Source organism: Rhincodon typus, chromosome 17, assembly GCF_021869965.1.
Source record: "Rhincodon typus isolate 14 chromosome 17, sRhiTyp1.1, whole genome shotgun sequence".
In the NCBI taxonomy this organism is placed as follows: Eukaryota; Metazoa; Chordata; class Chondrichthyes; order Orectolobiformes; family Rhincodontidae; genus Rhincodon; species Rhincodon typus.
In genome coordinates this window covers 27,551,779-27,564,246 of record NC_063348.1, presented here as the reverse complement: position 1 = coordinate 27,564,246, position 12,468 = coordinate 27,551,779, and the positions used below count along the sequence as shown (strand labels likewise).

The 12,468-nt window shown below is 40.0% G+C and overlaps 1 protein-coding gene and 1 long non-coding RNA gene across 2 annotated transcripts in view; one reads left to right on the top strand and one right to left on the bottom strand.

The window, feature by feature from the left end:
* The window catches only part of dennd2b (DENN domain containing 2B), a 397,329-nt gene that overhangs the window by 328,817 nt on the left and 56,044 nt on the right, over positions 1-12,468 (bottom strand). The window lies entirely within an intron of this gene.
* LOC125485199 overlaps positions 1-12,468 on the top strand; it is a 59,806-nt gene that overhangs the window by 33,834 nt on the left and 13,504 nt on the right. Inside the window, exon 3 of the long non-coding RNA XR_007263940.1 lies at positions 9,296-9,337. This is a non-coding gene — a long non-coding RNA (uncharacterized LOC125485199). The remainder of the gene's footprint in view (positions 1-9,295; positions 9,338-12,468) is intronic.

Sequence of the window (12,468 nt, the reverse complement as noted above, 5' to 3'; positions counted from 1 at the left end):
TCAGTGTACATGACAGTATGGTCAAAGGCTGCTGTTTAGGACCAACTCGCTGTGACTGGTAGCAATGGCTTCCTATGGCAGCCCTCCTATGATAAAGTGCAGTGTTTGTCCTCACCACCCCATCCACCATCACCTTCAGATCCCTATCCGTGAAGTGTAAAGGGAGTTTTCCATTCCCAGCAATGTCAGTGCACCAGTATGAGGGACAGTTCCTGGCTTGCATCACCTGAAATGCAGTGTAGCTGAACTTTAAATTGTCTGTCAGCAGCTTGAATGAAGACCCTGGCATCAGTGACACTATTGCCTCTCCTGTCATATGATTCTATAAGAAGCGGCAAAGAGCGTGAGTTACATCATTAGTGAGGTAAAGAGTATGTGCGAAAAGTAGCTGCAAGCCACGATTGTGACAATAATGAATCTCACTCCACAGAATACTAAATGAAAATAGGAACATTTCATCCTTGCATTTATTGTTGATAATTGTTTCATTTGCTTAAATTTGCCAGTTTAAAGCAGCATCCATAAATGAGCTAAAGTAATCATTACTCTTGCCTTCTCCCATTCTGAATGAACAGTTTCTCCATCAGGTGCCTTGTCAAATAATGGTAGCATAGTCTTTCAGGGATTGCTTGTCCTACAACAGGTTTTCGGCACTATTGGCTTGTGTGTAGTGACGTTGAAAGGGAAAGCCAGGAGGTGATGATGACAAAAATCATAGAGAGTGTACTGTGCAGGTGTCATTATAAAGAGGTACACTGCAGCCGTGGGTAAAGTATCTATTAGATTACTCAGCGTATTTCAAGAGATGCAAATATATAATATATAATTGTGAATGCGCTGTGCGGTAAGAAATTTTGGGAAGTTGTTCTGAAAATTGGGGACTTTTGAACCTGCTCTGAGAGGCTGCATATAAACATCACTGACTAGTGTAATTACGAGAAACTTGAAAACAATGATAGTATTGACTGGAGATAAAGTCAGGAAGTGATCCAATAAGATTGTTTACAATATTGAATGATGTTAAGGATCATTTACAAAGGTTAGTAAATTACTAACAAGTGGGCACAATGTACGATAACTAATAGAAACAAAATGATATAGAGTTTAGAAGTACTTTGTGAAAATATTTATGAACAAGGCCCTTGCTATCCATGAGCTTATTTTGTATAATTGCACTAACATCATGGTCTTGACAATCATTTTAGCTCAGGGGTGATGACCTCTACCCTTTAAATGAAGCCTCATTTTTTGAGTGACATGAGTGGTGAAAGACATTGCCAGGCAAACAATGATGATGCGGCACTTATCACCAAATCAAAGACTGGTCTGCCTCCCCATTCCTCTGGCACCTTCTTATCCTTTGAAAATCTCACTTATTCTACCCATCTGACCTCTAATTTAATATTGCCACTGCATTTGAGAGTGCATTAGAGATTGACAATTTTCTTACCAAGATATCTTCCTGGCTTTGCTACCTCAGCTTCTGCACCAAGCAACCTCACCGATGGAGAATACATTCTCCACCATCCTCACTCTAAGGTTACTGCCCAACTATCTTCCCAAAATAGCTTCTTCCATTTAAACTCCCATCCCCTTTTCACAACCACTACTTTCACCTTGCAATCTCTCCTGATCTCACTACTCCCAGCATGTTAATTACAGATCTCACATCACATCCTTCTTTCATTTTCTATACACACCCTCCTTTTGCTCCTGGGAAAAAAAAATTCATTCATTTCTGACCACACTTTTAAAATTTCAACTATCTAGCATTTGGCCCTCTCTACCCAATATTTCTGCAGCTAATAATTTCATTCATCATACTTTTATTTCCACCTTTGATGCATTAGTTCCCCCATTAAAACGATTACAGCTCTCAACACAGTCATTCCAACAGCACCATCCTGATTTGTCCTCTCAAGTCCAAGGTACAAGTTTGCATGAACATACTAGTTTAGCCATTCATTACCATATTTGGCTATATTACCATAAAAGGACTAAAATGTCCTGCTGTCCTCTGGTAAAATGATTCACTATTACAGAATCATTCCAGGATGCAAATATAAATTCCTGGCTTTTGTTCTATGCAAACCAACTTCTTAAACCCCTCACTTCAGTTGCCTCCGTTCTCACCTCCAACACTGGGTGAAAAGGACACATGGGCTTGTATTGCTAAGATGTAAATCAGATGTTTTGCTGCCTCTGCTGATTCTCTCCATTTTCCAAATTCATCAGGACAAGCTTCCTTTAACAATCCCCCAGTCTAGCCTGAACCTGCACAGTTACTCTCCCATCTCCATTCGTGCACAAATCTCACCTTGCCCATTTCTTCCACGTTTTGCTCCCTTGACCCTATTCCCACCAAACGACCAACAGTCTATTTCCCTGCCTAGCTCCCACGTCAGATGATACGGTTAACAGTTGTCTCCTTTGGTACCGGTTTACCACCCCAACAAAAATATCGACATCATTCTGCTCCTAAAACAAAATCCTGGCCCCCACTGTTATAGCAAACTATTGTCACACTTCCAACCTCACTTTCCTGTCCAAAATCCTTGACCATGTTGTCACCTTCCAAATCTATCTTTCCCAGAACTCCATGTTTGAGTCCTTCTAAATCATTATTTGCCCTACCACAGTACTAGAATGTCTTCAACAAAAAGTTACAAATAACATCCTGCATAACTGTACTCCTAGCAAACTCTCCCTCCTCATCCTATCTGCAGTTTGACATGGTTGACCACACCATCCTCCTCCAACATCTCTCCATTATCATCCAACAGTGTGGGACTGTTCTGACCTAGCTTCACTTTTATCCATCTTATTGCAGGTAGGGAAAAATTTAAATGGTGTCTCTTCCACTTCCTGTACTTTTTGTCTGATGTGTCCTAAGGATCTATCCTTGTCCCCAAAAATTTCTCAGCACCTTCTTCCCATCAGTGACACCAAAGAACAAAGCACCATGTAGAGCTGGGTGTTTTCAGCTGTTTCTCATCATTACTAAATCATCACACTACTTGTCCAACATTCAGTACCAAGTGGACAGAAATTTTCTCCAAATAAATCTTGGAGACCAAAAAAGTTATTGTCATCACTTCCCACCACAATTTTGATTGTCCATCTACTGACTCAAATCTAGCAACTGACTGAGATTAAATGAGATTGATCTAAACCAGCACTGTTATATCCCAAGATAACTTCCAGTCAGAAATTCCCACTTTTCTGCTTACTCTATAACACTCTGATATGGAATTGAAGTGCTGTACAAAGTACTTTTTTAAAATGCAAGGATTTCTGCCTTGGAACTTCAGACTTCTACCGCACTCTGGATGAAATCCTTTATCCTCAACTTCCCTCCAGTCATCTGCCAATTAATTTAAACACAATCTCACCTGTTATTAATATCTTGCTCAGGGAATTTGACCCTGCCAAGCCACATTAAATGGGTCAATTCGCTCAGTTGACTAAATGCCTAGACTGAAGTTCAGAAATAACAATGCTTGATTCCAGTTAACATAGGCTTAGGATCCTTTTTCTTGCCCTGCACCTCTCATGGAAGACCATGGTAAACCACTACTGAAAAGAAACTGCCATAGTAATTCCTCGAGCTGAAGTATCAGCAGAAAACAAGTCAAAGACCGGCCTTTGGGCAGAGCAGACCTGACTATAACCATCTATTCTATCCAGACCCCTCTTAATTTCCATACTCAATCTCCTTCCTGCTCCAAAGAATACAACCACAAATCACAGAATCCTTTGTGGTCTATTTAGCCATTTTTGTTTTCTCTATCTTCCACACACTAATTTTCTGCCTTTCATTTGCATTTTTGCTTCTCCCTTTTCTACATATTCACACAGGTTCCCAACCCCCTCCTAAATTTGTTTAAATCATCCCTGTTAAAAGCACCAAATAAGTGCATGTTGCTGAGAGTGTCATGAGACTGGAATAGGTTAGCACAAGGGACAAACAGAGCTGAATAATTCAATTTGTTTAAGAATGAATTAGAAAGGGCAATTACTAAGTATAAAGTACAGGATTCAAAAGGATCCTTGTCAGGACCGTACCTCTACAATGGCCCCGTCACAACCTTCATACCCCTCCCAGATCCACTCCATGACTGAGCCCCCACCAGTACTTCTCTCTTCTCCACACCCCTCACAATCTCCTCCTTCAAGCCCCCACAAGAATTACACCACACCATGCCCAAAGAAAAATGCTTCTGCTCCATGCCCCAACACAAACCTAGACTACGCTGTCATCATCTTGACACTCGACTTCTTTAATGCTCTCCTAAAGAGCTTCATTCAAGTCATTGCTGACTGTGCCCTCTACTCGGAATGCCTTCTCATCTTCAAGTTCCAGTAGCTCCCTGAACCTTAGCAAGGTGCAGTCTTATTTTTGAATTCCTTTTCACGTGCAGCCTTCATTTTTCTAACACTGGATTTTTCCCTGACCCCTGTTACCTCTTCTCTGTCACTGATTATTCGTTCAGCTGTTCTATTTGAACTCTGACCATTTGATTCTGTGTCTCCATCTTCATCCTTTCAAAAGCTCCCAAGAATCCATCCTTTTGGCCATGCCTGGGACTCCCCTCTTAAACCTGCCATATTTCCTTTCTCCACTCTTGTTTGGTGTTTATTCCTCTAAATGGAGAGCATTTGAAACAAGGAGGGGTCTATAGAATGCAAGTTCTTCTTGCTAAGATACAGGGCTAGCAAGGCATGAAGGCTCAAAAAGGTAACTCTCCTTTTCTGCCAGGTCATCGAGTTGGTTCAAATTCTTATAAAAATGTTGCAATTGATTGGTATGTTATTATGGCAATAGAAAACAAGTTCTTGCCCAAATGCAGCAGCTGATTTTAAGTATTGTAAGCTGGTGCTATCACTAATAGGAAATATAAAAATCAAGCCTGATATGCTTTTTGAGAATATGGAACCTTCCTTACAAAGGCAGTTTCATTGAGAAATGTTGAACAGCTTTGTAACAAAGACCACATTGTTGAGTTGATACAGAAAATTGGCATCATAGCAGATGTGTCATGGATTTCATAAGCCTGTAACTGCTTTTAAAATTAGTCAGGACAATCAATTTTTAATGGTTTTGCTATTGTTGCCAAACTGGCAAGGACTGTGCTCCGAAGTCTTAATGGTTGAAGCAACAAATAAATGCATATCCTTATGAATCATAATGATCATTGACCAAGATCCAAAGCCATAAATTTCATGTATGTATACATATAATGAGAAAGTTAAAGGAGCCATGGAAATGTTAAACTCAGCTGTTGTATGTAATTCAATTGATACCTACCACAATTGCAACAGTCTGTATTCAATTATATTTTTACATCCAAACATGTCATCAATTTATAAATAGTATTCTAACAAAAAAGGTTCATTTTCAGCTGGTGAATACAAACTTAGTAATTTTCCAGCTTTCTGTTACTAATGCAGAGTCTTGCACACTGACAGCACACACTGGAAATTTAAACAATGATTGGACAATCAACTGCAACACGTCGGAATTTCCAGTGTGCTCTTTACAAAAGTAAGGCCAACCTGGCAGCAGCACACACTCACTTTGCTGCACAGTAATGTAACACTTCAATAAATACCTCAGTCCAAGATGAAAACAGAGGTACCGTCACCTGTTGACTTCCTTTGAATCATATATTTATCTTGTATTTACTTCTTTTTCTGAAGTATGAATTACATATGTTTAGAGACAAATTGGCTTCTGATATTGCTTTCGCAGGCAACAGATTAGAAAAGAATTATTGGGACAGTCCCTTTATAATCAACATCTGGACAATAAAATAAAGTGAGCCAGACATAGCTAAAGTACATAACCGATTAGGAAACCAATGAAACTCTCAGCTAAGTATTATGACTCCACTGAGGTTTGAGGCAGACGTCAATATGTCCCTCAAATGTTGTATTTTTCACGTTGCATCATTATTGCCATTAGAAATAGACCACCAGAACGTTATTAATAATCTTATTATTCTACATCCAAAATTAATCCTCTCTTCTGGCTTAGAATCACAACGTGCTCTCACTCTACAATCAATATTATTTCCGCACTGCTTTTAAGTATAATTAACACTGATGTTTGTCTATGCATAAGAGTATAGTCATTTATAACTCTAGAAAATACCAACTTGTTAATGGGCTCAGCCCCAGGGTTCAAAACAATACAATAAACCATTCATGACCTATATCTTCCTGTTGGTGTTCTAATACTCTTCCAACAAGAACTTGATAATTACGAACTGTACCTGGACAATTTGAGAACTATTCGCTGCACTTTGACGCAGATATATCTAATTTATCCTTTTTGGTCCAAAAATGTGTCAGAATTATAGAGATGTACAGCATGGAAACAGACCCTTCAATCCAACTCGTCAATGCTGACCAGATATCCTAAATAAATCTAGTCCCACTTGCCAGCATTTGGCCCGTATCTCTCTAAACCCTTCCTATTCACATACCCATCTGGATGCCTTTTAAATGTTGTAATTGTCCCAGCTTCCACTACTTCCTCTGGCAGCTCATTCCATATATGCATCACCCCCTGCATGACAAAGTTGCCCCTTAGGTCTGTTTTAAATCTTTCCCCTTATGCCCCCTAGTTTTGAACTCCTCCACCCAGGGGAGTACCACAGCTGTTCAAGAAGGTAGTTCATAACCACCTTTTTTGGGGTGTCATTAAAAACTAATGAATAGTATTTTTTCAAAAAACTTGTTAAGGGATGGAGGTGTTACTGGCTTGGCCAGCATTTATTGCCCATCCCTAATTACTCCAAAGGAGGTGGTTATGAGCTACCTCCTTGAACTACTGTGGTACTTGGGGTGTAGGGACACCCATAAAGCTCTTAGGAAGGGAGTTTCAGGATTTTGACTCCGGAACAGTGAAGAAAAGACAATATAGTTTCAGGTCAGGATAGTGTTTAGTTTGAATGGTAACTAGCAGATTACCATATTTCCCTACATCTGCACCCTTGTCCTTCTAGAAGGTAGAGGTCATGGATTTGGAGGATCCCATCAAAGAAGCCTTGATAAGTTGATGCATTGCACCTTGCAGATGGTACATATTGCTGCCACAGTACATCAGTGAAAAAAAAAAGAATGAATACTGAAGGTGGGATGCCAATGGAGTGGGCTGCTGCTTTGTCCTAGATAGTGTCAAGCTCCTTGTGTTTTTGCAGCTGCACCCAATAAGGCAGTGAAGAGTATTTCATCATAGTCCAGACTTGTGTCATGTAGATGGGAGTCAGGACAGGCACTGGGGAGACAGGAGATAAGTTACCCCCCGCCCCCCTCCCCTTGCTGTAGAATACCAAACCTCTGACCCGCTCTTGTAGCCAAAGTTTGTTTTTGTATTTGTAGATATTTTTCTAATCAACCTGCAGCGAGATGCTATTACATAGCTTTGGGGGTAGTTGGGACTTAAACACAGGCTTCCAGAGATAGGTAACACTAGTACTGCTCCACAGAAGCCCTTTGTTTGTATTTATAAGATCAACCAGAAACTGAACTGGACCAATGGTAACCCCTAGAATGTTGATAGTGGGAGATTTAGTAATGGTAATGCCATTAAACCTCAAGGGGCAATGGTTACATTCTCTCTTGTTGGAGACAATCATTACCTGGCACTTCAGTGGTACCCACGTTACTTTCTACTTATCAGCCCAAGTCTAGATGTTGTCCATGTCTTACTGTGTAAGGACATGGGCAGTTTTAGTTTGAGGATTCGCAAATGGTCCTGAACATTGAGCAATCATCAGCAAACATCTTCATGTCTGATTTATGGAGGGAACGCCACTGAAGATGGTTGGGACAAAAACACTGTCCACAAAACCTTGCAAGCCATCCTTGAAGGACAAGGTGATGGTTTAGATGAAATTTGTCAAAATGTGACTTTTTTTAGGATGCTTATATTCTGTGATTGAATAACAGCATTTTCTTTTAAATTTGAGTTTTTCCCATCCATTTTATTCACTTTCTGGCCTGCTCACAAGAACACTGACAAATTGTATACTGTCCAACATCCTCTATTGTCAACTCAACTGTCAGAATTTCACGCTGACACTTAGCATTTCTGGGAGCTTAGTCTACGTGTCAGCTTTTTCCTCACCAAAATCAGAGTGAACCAATCCTTCACCCTCAGCCCCACTCCTACAAGTCCTAATACAAATGGAAGTGATGCAGCTGCTTCATGTCATAGTTTGGATTTTTTTTCTTATATGCCTGGAATTCCTGCCTACAGCAGCTGGAATGACTTCCATTACCAGCAATATCCAAATTGGATGGCTTGCAGTGAGGGGTGCGATAGGTAAAATGGAAAGCAGTGAAAGGGAGCATTAACAATGAAGAATAAAGGGAAGGGAGAATGAAGGATAAAAAAAAAAGGGAGCAGGGGGTGAGAGCAATGAGAGGGAGAGAAGGCAGCGGCTGGACAAATTGTTTTCAGGTAGGGAGGGGGATAATGCTGGTTTTAACTGTAGTCATATAGGTGTGGGGAAGAAACTTGAATTCAAAGCAGAAGCACCCCAGCATATGAGGGAGGTGGAGGATATTGGATAAGGTTAGCTCAAACTGAGAATTGATGCAGAAACAGTGTCAGATTGACTGAAGGCAGAGGAATACTAATTTGAGAACATTTGAAATAAGTATACCCTTGGGAGAGGGAAAGAAAACTATCAGATTGAATTGGTTTACAAATGGGCAAAGAATCTCAAGATCAATTGTTGATGGGAGGAAAGAGAACAATGCTCACAAACTCCAAGGATTAAAAGGGATAACTGAACATGTGGAGGGATAGATAGAGAACATTGTATTGGTAAACTGAACTCGGGAGTGTCTACCTATATATGAGAAAGCAAGTATTTGGTTTATCTATTGAAGGTCCAAATATCATTGAGATTTTGGTCTAAACTAATACCAATTCTGAAGTATAAAGCTAATAGAATATGATTTTTAAAGTAAATTTTCAAAATCCTTGGGAAACATGACAAAACCCGTTGCAAACATCATACTTCAGGAATTTCGTTGTCTTCAATGTTTGTATTTTCAGACTTTAGTCTGTTTATAGTTTTCTTTCTGAAATGCAAGTGAAAGGTACATCTACAATTTACAGTTCAAACCTTGTGTAACTATGTTTTCGCGGATGAGTAGCTAATAATTCAGATAATCCTTGAATTGACAGCTTTTGTGGTGCCACTTTGCTCATCTTCTAGGTTAGCATTTATGTATAAAAATGTATATAATCCTTAATTATATTTCTTTGTTCACACAGTAACTTATCTTCTATTCTTGAGGATGAGAATTCAGTTTACAGGTAAGTTACTTTAATCATTATTTGTAACTTTTCAAATGTGTTCTAGCTTTAGTTGCTGAGGTTAGTAGTTTTAAAAAGAAATTTAGTTGGTTTCAGTTTCAGCTCATCATAGTCCGCACCTTCAGATCAGGTGGGTCTGGAACCCAGACCATCTAAGCCAGAGACAGGGACACTAATACTGTACCACAAGAATACCCACTGTGTTATGGATATTTTCTAAACAACCTGTTTACATAGCAGGTGGCACCTGAACACTGGCTTCCTGGCTCAGAGGTAAGGACACTACCAGTGCACCACAAAAGCCCCACCACTACAATACAACATGTAACATTTGAATGATGTGTGTGTTTCCTCAAGTTGTAAGTTCGTGAAGCTGTGCCCATTGTTAGACAGGATTTGTTCAGACAGAGGGAGCCAACATTTACACAGTAATTTGCCCTGCGTGCTTTCTTATGCACATGCCAGGGCAGGTTATGCACCGAAGCCTGATAGATGACACCAAGCCAGAAAATGGCACATGATGCAGAGGAATTTAAAGGCAGGGAAATCTTTTTCGAATGCAAGACTGAGATTTTGTGTTACTTAAGGCACCAAAATAATGTTAATAATTTAACCTAGTTCTTGAAAGCAGGTTAAAAGTAATGTTTAGAAAATTGTTATTTTGCTTTATAACATGAGGAGATGGCAACATAGTGATAATGTCACTGGATTAGTGATGCAGAGGTCCAGCCTAATGCTCTGGGGACAGGAATTCAAATTCCTTCATGGCACCTGGTGGTTATTTCAAAATTCCATTAATAAATCTGGAATATGAAATAGCTGCTGTCTGTCATGTCGACAACAAAATGATCACGTCTTGTTGTAAAATCGGTTCACCAATGTCATTTAGGGATGGAAATCAGCCATTCTTACCTGTGACTCCAGAGCCACAGCAATGTGGTTCACTCTTACCTGCCCTCTGAGAAGTCCTAGGAAGCAACTCAGTTTGAGTAATTATGGATGAGCAACAAATGCTGGACTTGCCAGCAATGCCTATATTCCACGAAAGCACAAGGAGGAAAAAGGGGAAAATTTCAATGTCTAATCAACACTTGACACAGAAACACTGGCTGAAACGGTGAACTTGGTAGCATCTTATAATCTCCATCATGGTGAGTTTTGTGGTGAGGACATTTAATGGGCAGGAAGGTGGCAATTGGGGGCAAGCTCATCTTCCCACCTCCACTCATTACGTCTGTGCAGAAAGGCCCGTGGTCTTCCTGCCCCATCGTGAATTTGAACCCTTAAGTGAGCAACTAATGCTCAGATAAGGGCCATTTCCTGTTCCCACTGTTACTCACAATGGCGGGTGTGCAAGCATAGGGAAGGGGTGGCTCATGTGGACAACGCAAGGAGCAAACTCTGCAACTTTGTTTGGAGGCAATAGAGGGGCTCTGTCATCCAAAGGCACTCATTATCTGATTGAGGGCGTGGCTTGGGGAAGATGAGGGGGACTTCTTAGGGTTACCACTTTGCCCTTGCTGCCAACACTTCTTCCCCTCCCCTACGAACCCCACCCTTTTCCTGCTGTCATTCACATGTGCGTGGTTCCCTCCTCAATCCAAGACCTCAGGTGAGTATAGGACTGGCAGGAGACACTGCGTCCTTGGTGGCACTGCTGAGTACAGAAGCACTGCATGCCTCTGATTGACCAACAGACCCAGGCAAGCAGGATCCCACTGGCCTGTTAAGTGCCAGAGTGGCACAAGATAAGGTAGACTTCCTTGGAAAGAGTTGATAGGCTGTCTTATTGGCTTTCCAACCAACATCCAAGACCCCAATCACCTCCACAAGATGTTGCCTTGGGAATCAGAAGATTGAAACACACATAAACTGACAGAAACTTTTATGAAGGAAGTACTTGACTTAAATTCTATGAAGTGAATCCAAATGAAACTCTTTGGAGTTACGAATGAGGTAGCATTGGTTTAACAGGATTCAGTTTGGACACAAAACTAAGAGTTCAAATGCTCCAACATTTAAAACAAAATGTTCAGTCATCATTAGTCAGGAAATAGGGCACTGTTGAATAGGACTGGTATAAGTGGTCCATTCAACTCTACAAATATGTTCCCAATGCATTTAATGATGATTAATGAAACATTCTAGTTCTGGTAATTAATTTAATCATGCCAATCAGTTGATCTACTGTTGTGGAGATAACTTAATTAATCACTGACAAATATGCATGAGAACCATTATAATACACACATGAATCATTGAAAAAAAATCATTCTGATGGTGCAATGAGTGAAGCAATGATAGACTCCCTCAGATGTAATGCTGAAATAACAGGCTGATTGAGGGAAATAATTTGGTTCCCGTCAAAATCTCAGTTATTAATTCCAGTTCACTTCCTGCTCCTCAGAGTTTTAACACTTTAGTTCAACATCTCAAATTTTCTGTTTGACACCAAATTGAGTGTAAATCCTCAGATGATCTTAGTGATGGGAGGGATACATAACCATCTACAGAGCATTTCTCACATTCTACTTAGTTTGCCAATACTCTCATTCCATTATACTGCCCAGATTTTTATTAGACCCCCAATCAGAATACATTGGAAAGACAACACCAGATTCTTTTACATCCTCAGTCCTTCTGTTGTCACTTTGGTGTTAGGATTTTTAGTCATTTTTAAAGGTGTTCTTACAATCGATCCCTGTGATGATTACTTTGTCAACTTTTAAAAAAATTCTCAGGTATGGATTAAAAAAAGAGAAATTAGTCGCTGTTGAATATACAAATGAAACTTTGACAGAGTCTTTGCATGTATCAAATCAACTCCAAACTGGTTTAATTCTCCTGTTATTTCATTAAGTAGTGTTCAAAGTAGTGTTTCCAGGTCAGAGTATTAGCAAAGGGCTTTGCAAAAGTAGTGGTTAATTCAGATATAATCAAATCCCAAATCAATGGTCAGGGATACTAGGTAACAAAACAAGAATTACATTCCTTAAAATGTAATCTCAATACTTACACTGGGAGTCTGCTTGCATGTCCACCACCATTGACCCTATTGGAGTTTGTGTTATTAGATAGGCATATGATTGGAATCAAGAAAGCACATACAAGGGGAATTACAAATGGACCTT